The sequence below is a fragment of the Camelus dromedarius genome, chromosome 22, assembly GCF_036321535.1.
Source record: "Camelus dromedarius isolate mCamDro1 chromosome 22, mCamDro1.pat, whole genome shotgun sequence".
Classification (NCBI taxonomy): domain Eukaryota; kingdom Metazoa; phylum Chordata; class Mammalia; order Artiodactyla; family Camelidae; genus Camelus; species Camelus dromedarius.
In genome coordinates, this window is record NC_087457.1 from 9,310,775 (window position 1) to 9,330,447 (window position 19,673).

At 44.6% G+C, this 19,673-nt stretch overlaps 1 long non-coding RNA gene across 1 annotated transcript; it reads right to left on the bottom strand.

The window, feature by feature from the left end:
• Positions 1 to 267: 267 nt before the first annotated feature.
• Positions 268 to 15,532, bottom strand: LOC116149089 (uncharacterized). Its single transcript, XR_004132699.2, has 3 exons — positions 15,230 to 15,532; positions 2,501 to 2,605; positions 268 to 994 (listed from the first exon to the last, which is right to left on the bottom strand). It is a non-coding gene; the product is annotated as an uncharacterized LOC116149089 (long non-coding RNA).
• Between the last annotated feature and the right edge of the window lie 4,141 nt (positions 15,533 to 19,673).

Here is a 19,673-nt window from a genome sequence, read left to right on the forward strand (position 1 = left end):
AAGAGCTTCTTACTATATACTAATTTTTTTTCAATTTGTCATTCATTTGTAGTGATGGATACCGTGAAACGGGTGGCCTCCCTTTGAATGAACATGTTCCCTGGCCTTCCTTTTAGAATGAGTATCCCTTAAGATCCCTCCTGCCAGGGCCAGCGTGTGCATACAAGTGGAGGGGCTCCCTGCAAAGGCGACAAAGCGCAGGCCACCCTCCCCACCACCACCGCTGCTGTGAGACAGCAGCCCCGTTGCCACCGGGAAGACTTAGGAGCCACTTTCCACTTTCCGTGTTTACGTTCTAAAGAAAATGAAAGATACGTCAGATTTTTTCTTTCTAAAAGAAAATAGGATAAACACCAGTAATGTTTTTCTTGTCATATTTTATCATCCGCATGAGAAACCCCCACCACACTTTTCATCCTGAAAGAAGCAAGTTATGTGTTTGTCCCACAGGGACCGTGAAGCAGACGTGAAAGAAAAAGACTGAGGTGTTTCCACTTTCCTAAAAATTGACCAAATCTCAATAAAGCTCAGTCATCAATCATTTAAAAAATTATATTGAAGGGCTACAATGTGTTCAGTTTTCTGCCGGCATTAGATTTGGTTTTGAACTATTTTCATTCCTTTATGATCTTATGTAGACTTTTCTTTTTGCATCTTCATAAATGTCAAGATAAATGATTACTCTTTACAGTCAACTTTGAGTTTAGTCTAATTTTGATGTTTCTTCGCCAAATGACCTTTATGGAATTATCCCCTCCAGATCTGTGCTCTGGGTGGCTGATACGATGGTCCTCGTTTCTTGGGTTTCCATGATGTCCTGGTGGGCAGCCCATGGCCCAGAGGAGCTGCTGACCTGAGGCTTGTGGGTGGAACTGGACATCTCTGGCCCCAGTGATCCAGGGCATCGATGAAGAGCCTGTGCTTGGTTGACAGTCAGAGCGCTTGCTAGCATCTGGCATCCTTGGATCTTTCTTGGCAGCTTGGAGTAGGTCTCCTAGTGCAAAGGAAACCAAAGTCAGTGGGGTGGGAGTAGCTCAGTGGTAGAGCACATGCTTAGCATGGATGAGGTCCTGGGTTCGATCCCGGTCCCTCCATTAAAAAAAGAAAGAGAGGGAGGGAGGGAGGGAGGAAGGAAGGAAACCAAAGTCTCATCTCTTCCTTGAACCAGATTCCGAACTAGGGTTCCATTTCCTAACTTCTCTCTTCCATGCCATCTTGTCCAAAAGTACACAATTCATTTCTGTTTTTTTTAAAGGTATATTATTGCCACTGGGCAGGGACGTTGTTCTCAAGCACATCCTACAATAACCTAAGAGAGATTTAATGTTTGTCCCTGTGTCCCCTCCCCCAGGGGGTCCTTTTGATGGGGATGGGATGGCGCACAGACATCAACATTTTTTCAAAGCATCCTAGGGGGTCCTAACGCGTGGCCAAGGTTGAGAACAACTGAAATATGTGGGAACAAAGTGAATCGGTTGCGGAGGATTTTGAAGGAGTAGTAATGCAACCTGTAGTCTTTACTAAAATAAACACGAAGCTAGATGTTCATCTTCTTGGTTCTGGTCTTCATGTCAGTCCCACAGCCTGGTCTGAGGATGGATGTTACCCCAGACCCAGCCTCTCGTTTAACAGGGATGGGATTAAATGCAGGGGACATGTGCCTGGCTGTCAGTGCCGCCCAGTATAGCTGAGCCCTGCTTCTTTCTTGCCTTCACTGTTTCCTCTGGCCTTTGAGTTGAGGACCGGGCTCCGATCTCTGGCCCAAAGACTCCCACCCACCCACCCCAAACCCCCTCCCCGCTCCAGGCATTCTTGGTCACTCCCCTGCCTTTCCTGGAGGTAGCTCTTTCTTTTTTTATTGAAGTATAGTCAGTTGCAGTGGGTCAATTTCTGGTGTACAGCATCATGTTTCAGCTATACATGTACATTACATGTATTCCTTTTCATATTCTTTTTCATGATTGGTTACTACAAGATATTGAATAGAGTTCCTTCTGCTGTACAGTATAAACTTGTTTATCTATTTTATATATAGTAGGTAGTACCTGCAAACCTCGAACTCTCAATTTATTCCTTCCCACCCTCTTCCTACCCCCCAAACCCCAGTAACCAGAAGTTTGTTTTCTATGTCTGTGAGTCTGTTTCTATTTTTTAAATAAGTTCATTTGTGTCTTTTTTTTTTTTTAAGATTTCACATATAAGTGATACGATACGGCATTTTTCTTTCTCTTTCTGGCTTATTTCCAAGTGTATATTTAAATAAGGGCCAGCTTGGGGCCTCAATGGGGAGTGCCATGGTTTAAGTTGGAGACAGAGAATTGGTTTTTATTGGCACGTCAGTTTTTTAACAAGGAGATTTGTGCAGCATCCAGTGTAATGGAAAGTTACAGCCGGTAAATGATGGATCATGCTACACACACAGGGAAATATGAAAGAGGGCAGACTCCCTTTGGAAAAAGGAGGCAATATTCATAGAACTTAGACAGCCATGCTTACTCACGGGGAGTGAGTGCTACAGCTTTACAAGTCCTTGTTGAAAGACAGCACATCGTACAATGCTTCGGGCCAGAAGGACTTTGGACATTATGTGGTCCTCATTTTGCAGCTGAAAAAAGTAGAGGACAAGCAAGGTTAATCATCACAGAGCTTTAGCTGTGAAAACAGAATCAAAACAGAGTTACTGACGTGCAGTCTGTTCGGAGTTATCACCCTGGGTTGAATTAACTAGGGCATTGACCTCACTGAGTTCAGGAGTAAGAACGAAAGGAATCATCACCTATGTTTCTCTCTGGACTTAAACCCCTCTGTCTGCAGATGGAGAGGCAGACCAGAGCTGCACTGGCCCCCACTCTGGTCTGCTGGCTGCGCTCAGCGCTCACAAAAGAAGACTTACAGGGGCCACTTCGAGCTTTCCAGCCCCTTCTGGAAAGAAAGCAAGACTGAGGCTGGGACCCTCTTAAGTACAATAAACAGGTGTTGATGGAACAGCTGATCAATTCTGAGTGTTTCCTTAGGTCAGATTTTGCCCAAAGGAGGAGGCCGTAAAGAGAAGGAAGGGGGAAAGGAGATGAAACAGCAGAGTCAAGAAGAAGAAAGAGAATGGAGGTGAGTTTTTAAAATGTCTACATTTTACTACAGCTGGCTTCTTAAGCGGGCTTTGCTTCCCTTTGGCACTTCCCAGGTGGCCTCAAGTCCACACTCCTTCCTAGTAAAGGCGGGCTTCCCACATGAGAAGGACAAAGAACGCATTTGGCATCTAGAAATTACTCTGAGTGTTTAGCGGAAGAAGAGGAATTTCTGGTCAAGCATGAATTTTAGTGTTACTTTTGCTGTGTGGGGAGCAGCCCTCCCAAACTGGCTGAATAAAAAGTCTAATCAGAATGCCCAACAACAAAAGACTCATATCTTACTGTTTTTTAAAAAATAGTATTTCCTAGTTAGACTCCAAAGAAGTAACATATGTCACCAAAGAGATGACAGTTAATGGTCAGTTTGAAATAACTCCTAGGAGGGAGGGTGTAGCTCAGTGGTAGAGTGCTTGCTTAGCATGCATGAGGTCCTGGGTTCAATCCCCAGTCCCTCCATTACAAATGAAGAAATAAAGAAATAAACAAACAAACCTAATTATCTCCCAGCCAAAAGAAAAAAAGAGAGGGAGAGAGAAAGAATTTCTAGACTTCTGAGTGTACTCTAAATAAAAATTTCACCATAAATCTGTGCAAATCGACATTACAAAGCACTTTTAAGTTGTTACTTCATTCAGCCCTCATGGCATGTTTGGTGAGATTGGCCTTTGGATATTAATTGGCAAATTGAACTTGGGTTCAGGGCAATTCCATGGTTCGCCTGGTTTAGTAGCGTCGGTGGTCGTGGGACCAAGGGCTGGGACTTGGGTCTTCCTGCACCCCATCCAAAGCCCCTTTCCCTACATCCTTGTGCCTCTGGTACCCTGTCCTTTCCCCTGCATGTATAGGACAGCTGGAATTTTGCATCCCCAGGGCCTAGCCCAGTGTGTGTGCTATCTTGCAGATACTTCATACGTATTTGCTGAATTGCTGAATGAATCTAAATTTGAGCTTGCCTAGAGACAACTAGTGTCTCCCTGAATAGCTGGGGAAGCTTATTTTGGAAATTGAAGTTAAGTAGCTTCGGAGCCTAAGCACTTAACGAATGTATTTTTGAGGGATTTCCTTAACCCCAGGAATGGCTCATGTAACATGCATGTCCTGACTTGAGTGGCTATTCTGTGTGAAAGGAGAGGCTAATCTCATGAGGGTTATGCTAGCATCCTGCCACGGAATCACACGCCTTATTTTTATTTTCCTTTGACATTTTATTCTTTCGTGAATTATTACTCATTACGTGCCATGGATGTAAATCTTTTACCTCTACGACGTACGTGACACACCTGTGCGTAACTATCGTTTTGAAATACGTAGCATTTCTAGAACTCTGACCCGGAACGATAATTATTTACATGATCGGTCTTGCAATTTTCATAATGTACCATCTTTGAATTATTCTTCAACAGTTTCATTGCCCTTGGCTCGCCAACTAGATTATAAATTCCTTCAGATTGATTTGTGCATTTAATGTATTTTATAGCCCCTCACGCCTAATGAAGGGCCAGCTCACAAAGATGGTTTCTTGAGTGCACAAATCAAGCAAAGATGGAGATTCCTTTGATGGAGCTCTTATTGGGGCTTGAAAATGCTCATGCAAGAATTTTTTTTTTCAGATATCACCTCAATCCATCCTAATATTGTAGTTGGAATGAAATTCTGCTTTATTAAATGCCTCATAGTATCTCGTAAGAGTTATATATCTTTATAGGGAAACTTTCTGTTGGGAGGGCAAAAACTATGGACAGAAATGAGGGAGTCCCTTCTAGGATAGTTGCGTTAAGAGAAGCCACATGCTCCCCGCCTCCCACTTCCGTCTCCTCCCGATTTTCCCTGTCTTCCTACGCAGATAACATGCTGAAACCTACATGTGTGAGTTTCCATTGCTAAAGTGAATGATTTGCTGGTTGGTTAAACACTTAGTAAATGCCTGTTATTGGTGAGCAGTGGGGCCCTGAGAAGAAACTGTCCCTGAGGGCAGTGAGCAAATATCTAAAAGGGGAAGATGTCGTGAGGAAAAACAATAATCACTTTAATAAAGGGGTAGAAAGTTTAAATATGGCAAAGGCCACAGAGACAAAGCTGTACGTGGTCAGGAGAAGATAAATGACATCAACCTGGAGGGAGGCCGATGGTTATCATCGAGTTTATCTCACATTCCCCTCCTTCCGACTGCTTATCAGGAAGGGGACAGTGGAACCTCGTGGGGCAGTCACAGAGGCAGCTGGGGTTGAACACAGAGGATTTTAAGGCTCTAGGATTTTCAGAACATCTTACTTAGCAATGTTTAGTCTTCTGGTCTGATCTCTTCAGCTTGTATCAGTAATCTCCTGCTGCATAACAAACACCCCAAACTAGCGACTTTACACAGTAACCTTTAATACGTCTCATGGGTCTGTGGGTCGGCAGGAGGGTTATTCTGCTGATCTTGCCTGGCTTGTTCCTGTGGATCAGCTGGAATGCTGGGCCCCCGCCTGCGTGTGGCCTTTCACTCTCAAGGGGTCCAGACCGATCTCTCCACAGGCAGCAGCAGCATCCCAAGGGGACCCATCCCAGTGTGTTGCAGCACCTGCACTGGTGTCCTGTGGGCTGAGCAAACCGCAAGGCCAAGTCCAGAGTCAATACAGGAGTGGCTGCACCATGAATGGATTCTGGGAGGAGTGACTCACTGGGACCATTTGTGTGACAGTGGAGCACACAGTGCAGTGCAGAACTCAACAGAATATGAACAGGACACCCAGGGAAGCTCAGGGTTGTTATAGAACTTGATTCCCCTGTGTCCTGCGGTGGCCTGTATCTGCAGATGTCTGACGTGGGGTGCCTGGACTGCTCAGATTAGGATAAACCACTGTGGTGACACTTCCTATCAGGACCTTTTCTTTCTTCCTGTTTTTCTTCCTTCTTTCCTCCCTCCCTCCCCTTCAGGATGGGCAATGACTTGCCTGTGCTGACTTAAGGAGCATTAAAGGCTAGCATTCAGATCCCAGTCTAACGATCTTTGCATAAACAGCGTCTGTCCCTCTCCAGCCTCTGTGGGTATGTTGTCTGGTTTCATTTACTTTAAACTAACGCTTGAGGACGTCTTGTCAAACATTTTATGTGCCTTTCTTTCAGTGTTTATTATTAATTTATTTGATAGTTACTTTTCAATGCTACGAATGACCTCTTATTGCAACACAATTTCTCATTAATTTCATTTTTTACTGTGTTTAACACTAACTGGTAGCGACATTACAGAGGAATGACCCAAGCCTGATCCTGCAGTCCTGAACCTTACACGCCCCAGACTATGTTTCCTCCTGTTTATTATTGACTTCTGTTTACCTTGTTTTAGCGGGTATTCTGACCGTGAGATGACGGTCTGGTGTATGATAACTTGGCTTGTTTTTCAGAACAGAGGTGATATTCCACATCAAACAAACCTCAGCTGGTAACTCTAAGTGAATTCAAAGTACATTTTTTCTAGACTTCATTTTCATTAAACCTGAGGGTTTAATTTAACAAACAGTAGAGTGCCAACTAGGAACTGGATTTTTCGTGCTTTTCTCTGCACTGCCTTTTCTCTGAGCCAGAACCTCCCCCCACCCGCCATGTGACAGCCATCACGCGGGGAAGTCAGGCATCTCTGGAAGCCACACTGATGCTCCCGGCTTTCTGGACTCAAACCAGGAAGTAGCTTGGCATTGGGCTAGCAGGTCCCTGAGCAAGTCATGTATTATTTGTTCTCTGTATAAAGTTCAGGTTAAACAAACAAACAAAACACAACCTCCCTGTTATCTTCCTCGTGAGAGCCAGCGCTCGATCTGTGAGGTGCTGTCACCTCAGGTTGTCCTGACTTTCCTCATCGTCCCCATTTTTATCACGATTCATTTGGTCCTCCTCACTTGTCATCAAGGAGCACGTTTTTGTTCCGGCACAAGGACGTTTGACGGGGATGGAGAGAGAAAAGAGGGGGTATCACAGAAAATGATGTCAACCTCTTCCTTTTGGCTCAATTTCCGGTTGTAGGAAGGCAAGGTTAGACAGGTCCATTCTCTTCACCTTCTGGTCAGGCTGCCTTTGGAAAACTTCACTAGATTTTGAGTGCCGCATTTTAATATGATAATCATCACCACCAAGTGTTGATTTTTCCAGAGAAGAATGAATAAGTTAAGGGAAGAATAGTTAAAGGAACTGGGGGTGATTATCCTGAACCAGACAAGGCTTGGGGGTATGTGGGAACATCCTCAAACATCTGAAGGAGTCTCATGTCCTTAGGGCTGTCTTGGACAAAATTAGGACATTTGACGTTTGAGATCAGCTGCTATTCACCAGACACCTCATCTCTTCTTCCGGTAAACCTCAGTTACCAAAGGAAGGGCGGCCGGGAACTTACTGCCACCTCTGCCCTGTCCTGGCCCGCTTTCTTATTTGTTGCTACGCCGGGTTTCATAAACGTAAGTTCTGGCAGTGGCTTCTTTCCAAATATGTTCCCCCACCACTGCTGTTTCTGGCTGACTATGTTTCTTGGATTAAAGCTCATTCCATGGTGTCAGACCATTACATCAAGCTACCCCATTTCATCCATTTCACGAGTGTCACCTGCTCAGCTCCCAAGCACGGCCCCTCATTCACAGACTGACTTTGAAGCCTGACACAAAGCCTTGCTCTCCACTCCCAGTCCTGCCAGAGACCTAGAAAATTTCACCATCAACAGATAACCATCTGTCCCACAGCTCACACAATCCTGGGTCTCTTCATTTCCGAAGACACACTCTACCCCTTTGGACCTGTCCACGGCCTGGATCTTCTCGACCTCTTACATCTAACATTTGAACCCTGCAAGTTCTGGCCACAACCTCATATTCTCCCAGGTTTCTCACAAACCCACTCATACTATATTGTTCTTTTAACTCAAAAGAACTTTTATTCCCTTGATTCCTTCCATCTTTTTGGCTTACCAGCCATTACCTGCCCTTTCCTACCTCTGTCCCCAGAATAGTCCTCCTTTGTCGGTTTCTTGCCACCACTTTCAATTGCCTTCCTCCCACCCTGTTCAGCTGGAGAAAGCAAGCCGCACAGTCATGAAGATAAGAGCTCATAAGAGTCATGGCTGTAACTTCAGCTGGACCCTCTGGCATCCCCTCAGTTCTTCTTCCACTCTTGGGTCAGTTTCTTCTCCCCGTGTTCCCGTCAACTACTCTAAACCACTGTCACACTCTTCAAGCTCTCATCTCTCATTTTCAGCAGATGATCTTGCCTCCTCTCTTGAGAAAATGGGTGCTCTTAGACACAGTGGCTGCATAAGTCAGGGTTCTTTGTTACAGACAATGGAATCCAATCCACCGGTGGAATGCTATGTTTGTTAAAAATTGTATTACGGTTCAGAGAATCTCTGGAAGGACCTGAGAGCCACTTGGGAGGCTTTCGGCCCCCACCAGGCCATGAAAGCTGTTGTAGTAAACACTACTGTCAGAATCCAAACCTCAGCTTGCACCAGGAAGTCAGAAGTTCTGTTCCTGTTGTGTTTGAAGAGATCAACACTTTCCCACCTCACTTGCCAAAACATGGAGTCTGCGTGTACCCACCTCCTTACATTGCTGTCTTCCAAGTCAGCGTCTCGTGCAGAAGCATCTGACTGGTGGAAGCTAGATCACATGCTTGCAAACTTAGTGGCAACAGATGCCAGGAGAATGAGTTCTGGTTTCTACCTCATGGAATCAGGATTTGTAATGCAGGAAATTCTCCAAATATAGAAGAAGTGGTCAAAGACTCTTGGAAGCTACAAACATGATAAGTAGCCTCTATTTTTACTTTCTCATTCCCCTACCTAAAAATTTATCTACCTCCAGACCCATTCATGTCTTCCTTCTTCTGATCACAATGCATCTACTTTTGAAGGTCACGCTCTTTATTTCTACACCTAACTCACTCCTTTCTGTTTCTTCCATACCCTCTCCTTTCTCTATTCTGAAACTTCCTCTATTTTGACAGTTATCTTCAGTCAGTGAATATATTCAAGATCCTTCCATCCTCAAATCCATCTGTAGACTCCCTCCATTTGCTCCCCTCTGCTTCTCAACCTGACTTGTTGAAATAATAAATTAAACCAATCATATCCATTTCTTCATCAACTATTCCCCTCGACCTCTTGCTATCAGGCTGTGGCCCAATCCTCATTGCTCCCAACCCTGTCCTGCACTGAAACTTTTTATTATAGCAAACAAATGCCCACCAAATTGTCAGATCCAATAACTCGCAGTGCCAAGTTGTTGATTTTAACCCTGGAGATGCCTCCTCCTTCTTGAAACTTCCAGCTCCTTTAGCATCTGTGAATGCCCACTCTCCTGGTCTTCCTTACCTTTCTAGTCAGTCCTTCTCATCTTCTTCATGGGCTGTTCATCTTCTGCTTTCCATTTAAATGTTGGGATTCCTAAGCCCATGACTCCTCTGATTCCTGCACCTCTGGTGGACCCTGATTGGGCGGTTCCATCTACTTGCATTTTTTTGAACCCACATGTATGTGAACATCTCCTAAATCTGTACGGTTACTCCACACCTGTTTCCTGAAATTTAAATTTGGATATAAAATGACTTATGGCCATGCCACCTGAACCTCGCACCTGAATGTCAGCTCTCATAGCACAAACAGGATTAATATTCCTCCTTTATTCTCATCTTTGTTACTTGATTATATCAACCAGTCCCTCAAGTTCTTCTTGCCATTTCTCTTTTCTTTACTATACCCCATCCCATGTTAATTCTAACATGGCCGTGCCAATTCCAATGCTTGAATATTTCTCAAATTTATCACAGCCTTTCTAGTTTTGCTGTCATTGGTCCAGGGTTCATCGCCTCTTTCTGAATTTCTAACTGGTCCTCCTTCTTCCCATCTCCTTGTCCCCAACCAAATCATTCTCTACATAACCACAGAAAAAAAGATATATTGGCAGAATGACCATCATTAAAAGTTCACAAATGATAAATGCTGGAGAGGGTTTGGAGAAAAGGGAGCCCTCCTACACTGCTGGTGAGAATGTAATTTGGTGCAGCCGTTATGAAAAACAGTATGGAGATTCCTCAAAAGACTAAAAGTAAACTTAACTTATGATACAGAAATCCCACTCCTGGGCATATATCCAGAGAGAACTTTAATTTGAAATGATACATGCACCGCAATGTTCATAGCAGCACTATATACAATGGCCAAGACATGGAAACAACCTAAATGTCTATTGAGAGATGACTGGATAAAGAAGTTGTGGTATACTTATACAATGGAATACTACTCGGCCATAAAAAATAATAAAATAATGCCATTTGCAGCAACATGGATGGGCCTGGAGATAATCATTCTAAGTGAAGTAAGCCAGAAAGAGAAAGAAAGATACCATATGATATCACTTATATGTGGAATCTGAAAAAAAAGAAAAGACACAAATGAACTTATTTACAAAACAGAAAGCAAAGAAAACAAACTTTTGGTTACTGGGGAGAGGACAGGAAGTGGGTGGGAAGGTATAAATTGGGAGTTCAAGATTTGCAGATACTAACTACTATATATAAAATAGATAAACAACAAGATTCTTCTGTATGGCACAAGGAAATCTATTCAATATCTTGTAGTAACCTCTAATGAAAAAGAATATGTGTATGTATATGCATGACTGGGACATTATGCTGTATACCAGAAATTGACATATTATAACTGACTACACTTCAATTTAAAAAAAAGGATGTATTAAACCAATTGCGTTAACCCATCTGAAAGCCCATCACTGAGAGGGTGGAATCAAAGCTCCCCGACCCCGGGGGACTTCCTGCCTCTCCAGCTTCCTCCCTTACACCGTGTGCCTCACACTTCAGGCTTCAACAGCATCAATAACTCATCTAGCTTCTTGCACTTCCACACTATTGTTGGCTTCTCCGTCTTCAGACATGTCATCCCCTTTGCCTGGAATGCTCTTCCCTTCCTCCTCTCTATCCTGCCACCCTCTCTACCCTGCCACCCTCTCTACCCTCCCCCAAACCACTGTCTAAGTCCTCCTCATCCTTTCATACTCGGCTGAAGCATCAGCTCTTCCACAAAGCCTTTCAGACCTCTCTTCTTCTCCACCGAAGAGCTAGGTGCCTCTTTGAGTGTTTACATAATGCCTGCTATGTACTCCTCAAAGCACTTACTGAATATTTTATTTTATTTTTTGTGAGTGGGGTAATTAAGGTTATTTATTTACTTGTTTAAATGGAGGGACTGGGGATTGAATCCAGGACCTCATGCACGCTAAGCATGCACTCTACCACTTGAGCTATACCTACCCTCAATTTAAAAATTTTGTTCACTCAATATTTTAGACCATCAAGTTATAATAGGTCTAGGGGGAAGGTATCTATCCACCTCAAAAAAAGTTACAATAGGTCTTTTCCCCCCACAAGACTGTAAGTTTCTGAAGGGAAAAATGGGTTTTGTTTCCTTGTTGTGATCTCAGAACCTGGTAAAGTTCCTGGCAGCTAGAGGATGCTTCATTAATGTCTGAGAAACAAATGAACTTCATTAGATCACCTGCACAAGGGCTGGAGTCAGGTTTTGGTGACAAGATGCTAACCCTCTCACTGTCCCCTGTCACCACCCTGATGGCATATGAAAAAGGGTCTACTGCCCAACAATCTGTGGTTAAGACCTACAAAGCTACCCAAACACACTTCTAAAAGTACTTTAGTATCAGAAACAGGGCAGAATAAGGATGACCCTTTGTTTAAAATTAAGAAGCAACTCGAACCCTGACTGTGGGCTCAGTGGACAATCAGATCATGTCCAGGGCTGGATGGCAAAATCAGAAGGAAGACTATGCCAAGTGAAAGTCAAATATCTGATGTGTTGCAACCTCTGGCTGAAATCACAGTGGTGAGAGATTCAAAGATCACTTGTTAAATATTACAGCTTGTACATATTATAGTATAATGGTGATGACCCAAATGTGTTACAATGTTACTCATAATGTAAAGTTTTTCAGGTACATTGAATTGTACACGTACAATTGGCTCTCACTGAGGTCGCTGGAAAGGGTGGGTGGATTACTGTAACCTACGGGCTGTGTAGCTCATAATTAACTGAACATTCTCAGTAAGAGTTGAGACCATTAGCCCCATGATTGCACGATCCTTTGGTTCTCAGCCTGTGGAATGACATACACTCTGGTTCTGACTGTTTTGTTAAACTCTTGGCACCCTCAGTGGAACTGCTGACATTCCATCCCTGGGGACATACCAGCTCTTGGCCAGAGGCCACCAACCCCACCCTCCTGCACTGCACCACACAGTAGGCACCACTGGGTGGGCTGCCATTTCCCCACACTCAGTGTGGCTGTGTTCTTTGGCAGGGAACTAACTTCATTAGAGGACAAAAGAAACTTTCTGGAGCTCCACTTTTGGATGTAGTTAGGCATTAACTAAAACACCTATGCTTCTGGGAATGAGTCCCTACACGTCGAATGCTATTCTCTTGTAGAAACAGCCCATGACTGCCAGAGAGATGACAGTCTGGAGTAGGATGAAGACCAACTGAAGAGTGGAAAGAGGAGTGGGATGGTGTGGAGGCCCATTGTGGCTCTAACAGAGCGAACAGGGGGACACGGCTCAGCCCCACCTCCCTCCAGCCCGTTTCATCACCTTCATAATGGAAGGTTTATAAGGAAAGGAGTCAAGAGCCCAGAATTCTCCAGTTCCATGAAACTTGAATAGACGGCTCAGTAGCCTGAGAATCTGAGTTAAATGTAATTAAGGGAGGATGCAATGAATTTTCAATTTCCAACAAATATTCTACACATATTTATAAGAAAGAATAGATGGGGAAGACTTTGAAGATGCCAGCAATCTGATTTTGCTAGCTCATGTCAGGATTTATCCAATTGTCAATCTGTGTCTTTTTCTTTTCATAAATCAGTTGCCCAGTGGTTTGAAGTTCTAGTTTGGAAGATTCAAGACTAGAAATTCTGGTTGTTTCAGTAGGATTAGAGCTGTGTTCCTATAACCACTTCTTATTTTTTTTACTTTTAAAGATCAACCTGAAAACCAAGGCAGGCCAATTATATTTAGCATTTTATATGTCAAATAATCACATATCAGTGATGTCAGCTTGCCGGAGCCTCAGAACAAGGGTCTGGCAGGATCTAAATGTCCCTCTTGTGTTTTTCATGGTGATGAACATGGATGAATTTCAGAACTACTCTGCCATCTGCCAAAGTCAAATGATGTCAGATCCAGGACCCACTTCACAAAGGTGATTAGCCAGAGGATGGTGACGTGGGAGGCTTTGGAGACTAGATCCCTTGATGGGTTTCAAGACTGGGACAGCCTTCCCAAATCCATTGCATGTTCCCAGTCTGTCCCCCAGCACTTCCAGAGGGAGTGGTACAAATACATGGGCACCTGTGTGGAGCTGAGCTATTTGAATTATTCTCTTACACGTTTCCGGGATCTGATCCAGCAGCCAAAAAATATGTGCCCTGTGCTAGTATATTCTAAGCACAGTGCTAGTTGGGGGGATGTGTAGACAAGCAAGAAGGCATGGCTTCTACCGTCAGGTTTTCAGTTCAGTGGGGAAGCATAGCGTTCTCCAGATTGAAGTGATGAAGTTTCCAGGTCAATTTCTACCAGGCTCCTAGACCAGGATTATTTAGGCAAAAAAAAAAAAAAAAAAAAAAAAATCACTCAAACTTTAAATGTCCAATCACCACCTATTCTCCTTAAAGGCCCATTGGCCGCAGAAATGTCACAGGCTCGATTTCGGTGCTCGAAGCACTGAGGAGGGAGCATCTTCCTTCATCTTGCTCAGGCTCCGAAGCCCCTTCCTCTCTCTCTGCCTAGCTTTATTTTTGGCCTCTGTCTAAAGATACTTTGAGATGGAAAACATTGACTAGATGACTTGGGTCTATCACCTCCACCCCTGAGGTCACCCACCTTGAGGGTCATGTGGTTCTAGATCACGAGGCACGGGTAGACAACAGAATGGAAGTGCATGTGCGGACAGAGTGATGTGTGATGTGGACAACGGGATGTGGTCCTGAGGGAAAGGGTCAGACCACTGCCCCACGTGCATTGGCGTAGTCTTTTTAAGAAGTAATTCAAATAGCCTTCAGTGGAACGCTAGCTTACATCGATTGAGTGTTTACTGTGTTGCAGGCACCATATCTCATAGTAAACCTCTTGTTATCTCTGAAAGGGAGCAAGGCCCTGTGGGCTCCCCCAGCCTCTGCCTCTTGTTTATAGAAAAGCTGAAGCCTCCCAGGCCTCCCTGAGTCACAGAAGAGCAGCTCCAGCAGCTGATTAAGACACGCCTGTGGGCCCTGGGCGATGGTGACGACTCTGACCATCTATCTCAACCATTAACTGAGATTACTCCCTCATTTCCTTTTAAAACTTTTATGGCCGAACAGAATATTTGGAGATGTTTTTTTGTGTGTGTGCAGGATGCTGGGTCCATCAGATTGCAGGCATTCTGATTAAAAGCAAGTTTCCTTTTTTGTGCCCAAGGCTGTTGTCCCCAGGATCCTACCCCTGCCCCTCCCTCAGATAGAAACCAATTACCCTTATCTAAGTCTCAGGAGGCTGCTGCAGAGAAGGAACAAGAACTGGCTAGAACCAACAGAGCCCAAGACGGGGGAGGGTCTGACCTCCAGTGGACCGTGAGCCTCATCACACGCTCACTGTAGTGTATTAGCATGCTAGGTGACAGGCCCACCCACGCCCTGGCAGTTGACGGTTGCCATAAAAACAACCGGAAAATCCCATCCAAGGACTGAAAAACTCAAACAAGGACTGATTGGCTCCATCGCACCTGGAAGGAGGAAATGATGACAGAAAAATCTCATAAAAGTCCATGTGGCCCAACCCGGGCCAGAGCTGCTCCTACGGCCTGTCTTGGCTGACAGCTCCCCGTTCAAGCACTTGCCTTCTGTTTATCCGTCTGAGCAATGAATCGGCTGTTCACTTCATCTCTCTGCCTCTGCTGAGTGAATTCTTTCCCAGCTGGGGGCAAGGATCCAAACTTAGGTGGGCTCCCTAATTGAGGGGTCCCTCCATCCGCCAACATCTCCGTGTTACAGATGAGGAAGCTGACACAGAGCACTTACTTGCCCAAGATTACACAGCTGAAGAGAGGCGGAGCTAGGAAATCCGTTCAGGCCACTGGACTCCTAAGTTGGTGTCCTGAACCATCACAGGTTCTGCCATCCTGGAGTGACAATAGATCGGGAGCCTCCTTTGTCACATTCCACATTCCTCTAGAATCTGTGTCCACTGCGTTGCAATCTGAAGTATGTCTGGCAGCCCTGGGAACCGATTGATTTGGGGGTGCTGGCCTCCCCTGCCACCAGGCAGCAAGCGTGACCCTGAGTCAGTCATGGTGTCACGTCTGGCTGGAGCTGGCCCCTTCCGGCCAGTGTGCCTGGCCGCCAGGGAAGCTGTCTAACTGGCTTTTCAACTGACATCACACAGGGAAATCATTTTCCAAGGCGTGGTTATGAAACACGGCTTGAAAATGATTCTTCTTTGATTTAAATACTTACTGACATAATTAATGAAGCATGGTCTGTTTTTAGAGTCATTGCATAATGTCTTGCCTTCATAAAGTGTGCTTCAAAATCTGGATGGTGGAGTATTCAATCAGTGTCTTGCTTTTGAAAGGGAATCCATTCTCAGAAAATCATAAGCAGATTTATGAAAAACTTCTTGCTTCTTGACCTCTAGGGGATATAAATCTGTCTTAGGTTGTTATTTGATTGTTTTTTATGCATAAATCTTGTCTCTACATCTTGATTTCAAACTCTTTAAGACATCAAGACAGCTGGGGACACAAGTGCAGTACCTAGTAAATATTGTTGCAAGACTGAATAGAAAATGAGCAGGAACTAACTTATCATCAAATTCCAAAAAAATCAAGCCTTGAGTGACAAAGCTTCAGAATTAATTTTGAAAACAATATTCTCCTTCACTCCCCAAGGGACCACAAGTCTCCTTCACTATTTCTGTTGTGAAGCTGAAATTGATTGGCCCGTCTTTGTGAATATAATGGAGTAGTTATTGTAAAAAGGGATTTTAAAAAAAAATTAAAGAACAATGTGAGTTTCTGAAAGATATTAAATATGATGAACCAATGTACTAGCCTCCTCACAGAAGAATTTAAATAAGTAAAATAGTCAGAGTTTATACTTTGATCTATTTGATTATTTTTACTAAGGGGGAAGTTTCATTCTCTTCCTTGCTGCACCCCCAGGCCCCAACCTTGGCAGAGTCGGGAGCTTTGAGGGTGGATTTGAAAGGAGGGCTCTGTAAACACAGTCTGGTCCCCCGTCCACAGGTCCCACAAAGAAGCAAAGCTACAAATAAAATTGAAAGCTGTGAGCTGGAGGCATCAGCTCTTCTCTATTGTTATTTTCTGTTGTTAGAAAATAACCAGAATTTGGATTTTCATTCTCGGGGCTGGCAAACCTCATGCAGGCCATAATGCCATTTGTAGCAATATGGATGGACCTGGAGATGGTCATTCTGAGTGAAGTAAGCCAGAAGGAGAAAGAAAAATGCCATATGATATCACTCAAATGTGAAATCTAAAGAAGAAAAGGAAAAAGAAGACGCTAATGAACTCATCTACAAAACAGAAACAGATTCACAGAAGTAGTAAATAATCTAATTGTTACCAGGGGAAAGGCGGTGGGAAGGGATAAATTTGGGAGTTTGAGATTTGCCAAGGTTAACCACTATATATAAAAATAGATTAAAAAATCAAATTTCTTATGTATAGCACAGGGAACTATATTTAATATCTTTTAATAATGTTTAATGAAAAAAAATATGAAAACAAATATATTTAAACATATGCATGACTGGGACATTGTGCTGTACACCAGAAATTTACACATTGTAACTGACTCTACTTCAATTAAAAAAACAAAAATTAAAAAAAAATTTAATATTAAACAAAAATCACACAGATTATTGATAGAGTCTTGTTCTTTTTTTTTCAATTTTTCTTTTTTTGCTGAAATATAGTCAGTTTACAGTGTTGTGTCAATTTCTGGCGTACAGCGGAATAGTCCAGTCACATGTACACATGCATAGATTTGCTTTCATAGTCTTTTTCATTATAGATTACCACAGAGATTGAATAGCGTTCCCTGTGCTGTGCAGTAGAAACCTGTGAGCCTTGTTCCTAAATGGTGCTTTTTGTGTTACTGGAGCTCAGTCTGGAAGCTAGTGAAGCCATGGCCTTGAAGGTGACGGATGACCAGTGACGGGTGGCCGTGGGAGGAGCAAGGGAGAGACCATAAAGACATGTGTTTTATAAGACGCACCCCCTGCGCTGGCCAGGTAGCCGGGGAGAGGAGGGACATGGCATTTCACAGACGCTAGCTCTAGCTGGCTGGTGCAAAAGTGAGAACATACTGGAAAGATGCTGGGGTGTGTAGAACCCACAGAAGGCCCCAGAAACAACAGGGGCCAGCGAGCTGCAGGACGCTAGGCAGCTGGCTCTGTGGATTTTCTCTCTGGAACATTCCTGTACACAGGAGTCAACAGCAAGACCCTCTTCCCAAGCGCCTCTCCCCCCAGATCTGAGTCTCTCAACTGGAAAATTGCAATTTCTGGGAGAGACATCTGACGAGGCCAGGTTGGGTCAGCTGTCCCCACCTGGAGGAGTCACCCACGACGGGGAGACAGAACCCCCAGGGCACAGACAGGGCTGGCGGGTCCCACCCTGTGTCCTGGGAGGAAACGGAGGTGGAGGGGGGCGATTTCTAGGGAAAGGCAAATAGAGGAGAGCTGGGTGGCCACACCGATGTCTCTCAGTTCCACCTGAAGTTGTCCCTAACTGACAAAGCACGAATCCAAACGAAGTTTGATTCAGACCCAGAACGATGATGTCCCACCTGGGTGCCTTGCCCCGCATTTCCTGTACACTCTTGCCTGCCCAGAGCCCCCTCCTGGGGCTCCCTTAGTCCTCTGCTGGTTCTCCCTGCCCTGCCAGACGGCATCGTCATCACAGAGCATGGACTGGACTCTGAAGCATGCTTCCTGCAGGCGGCGGGCTCCCGGGAGGGAGACCAGCCCGGTCTACACGTGCTCAGCGCCTCCCTCCAGGAGAAGTCACTTCTCCTCCTGGAACTCACTCCCGACCGTATTATTATTTATTTGCGGGATTCTTCCCCACTGGGACAAAGGGGAATTTTGTTGCACTTCCCTAAAAGAAACAGGGCAGAAACGGGGACCCCCAGAAACAGTTCCTGTGCCGCACTGTTACACATCCCCTGCCTGCAGGAAGCCCAGGGCGCCCCGCTTTGATGCTGTCACCGCTACACTGCAGCTGGCTTGGCCACCTGGTCTGACCGCTTGCGTGATGTTGTTGCTATGGTGAGGTTTCCACCAAAAACTGGCAAATCAGGAAAACAGCTACCATAAGTGATGAGACACAGAGAGTCTGATGCCCAGTGGTTGCTGGCTGACTGATGCAGAAAGCTCATGTGGTCTTCAGTTTGTTCCCAAAAAAACCCACCTTAGTGAAATCCCCAACCCTCTGTCATAGGAACTCCTGGAAAAGGCAGCACAGCTTTTCATTTTGACAGCAGAGTGAAGTGAGCTTCGCTTATCTGCGTAGCAATAAAAATGCAGGCCACGTCCTTCAGGGGTAATATCTCAGTTCATCATTCAAGCAATAAAAAAAAACCAGAATAACTTTAGTGTCTGTTTAAGCTTTCAAGTAATCTTTGACCAGGACCGATGCCACATTCAGCAGCCTAACAACGGAGGCTGGACGTGCCAGTGAGGCACAGATTGATGGGCTCCCAGCCGGCGGGGCAGGGACAGAGCTCAGCCCTGACTCCCCCGCACTTGTATATCAGTGTCTTTTTCAAAGAAATGATGGCTTGAGTGCTGTGCCAAAGACTTGTTGGAAATTTCTCTGATAAATCAAAGTGAACAAGACGTGTCTGCCCTTGAATCAAAATGGGGTTTCCCAGTACCCCAAATAGAAAGTAGGGCTATGAAGCCAAACAAAAACTCAGTTTCTTTTACAGTGACGCTCCGATGTCTGGTGGGCTCCGTGGTCCCCGGGCTCCCTGTCTTCCCAGGGTGACTGTTTATGTGGGTGTCTCTCCCAGCCCTACGGGCTGCTGTCCCTTCTCTTTTCATGTCCTTATCCTCCTTTATCGAAGAGGACTCTCATCTTCATTGTTCATTTCTTGATTTACCCTCATAGGGGTAAACTTGCCCCATTTCTCTGACCAGATAGGTAAGGATTTACCACCCAAACACCCACCAGAATGCCTTTGATCGTGCTGGACATACAGTAAATTCTTGTTTTTTTAATGTAGATTTTTTATGTATGTAGATAATCCCTTTGTTCCAGTAGGGATTTAAGATGGCTTATAGAAATACACATAGTTCAGTGGGGTATTTCTGATCAGGGCATTGCAGTGAGAGACTGGAAACATTGGTCTTAATCTCATTTGTGATTCTTTTCTGGGTCTTTCCCACACAGTGTCTTCTCGGGACACAGCAAAGCCTCAGATCCCATGAGACAGG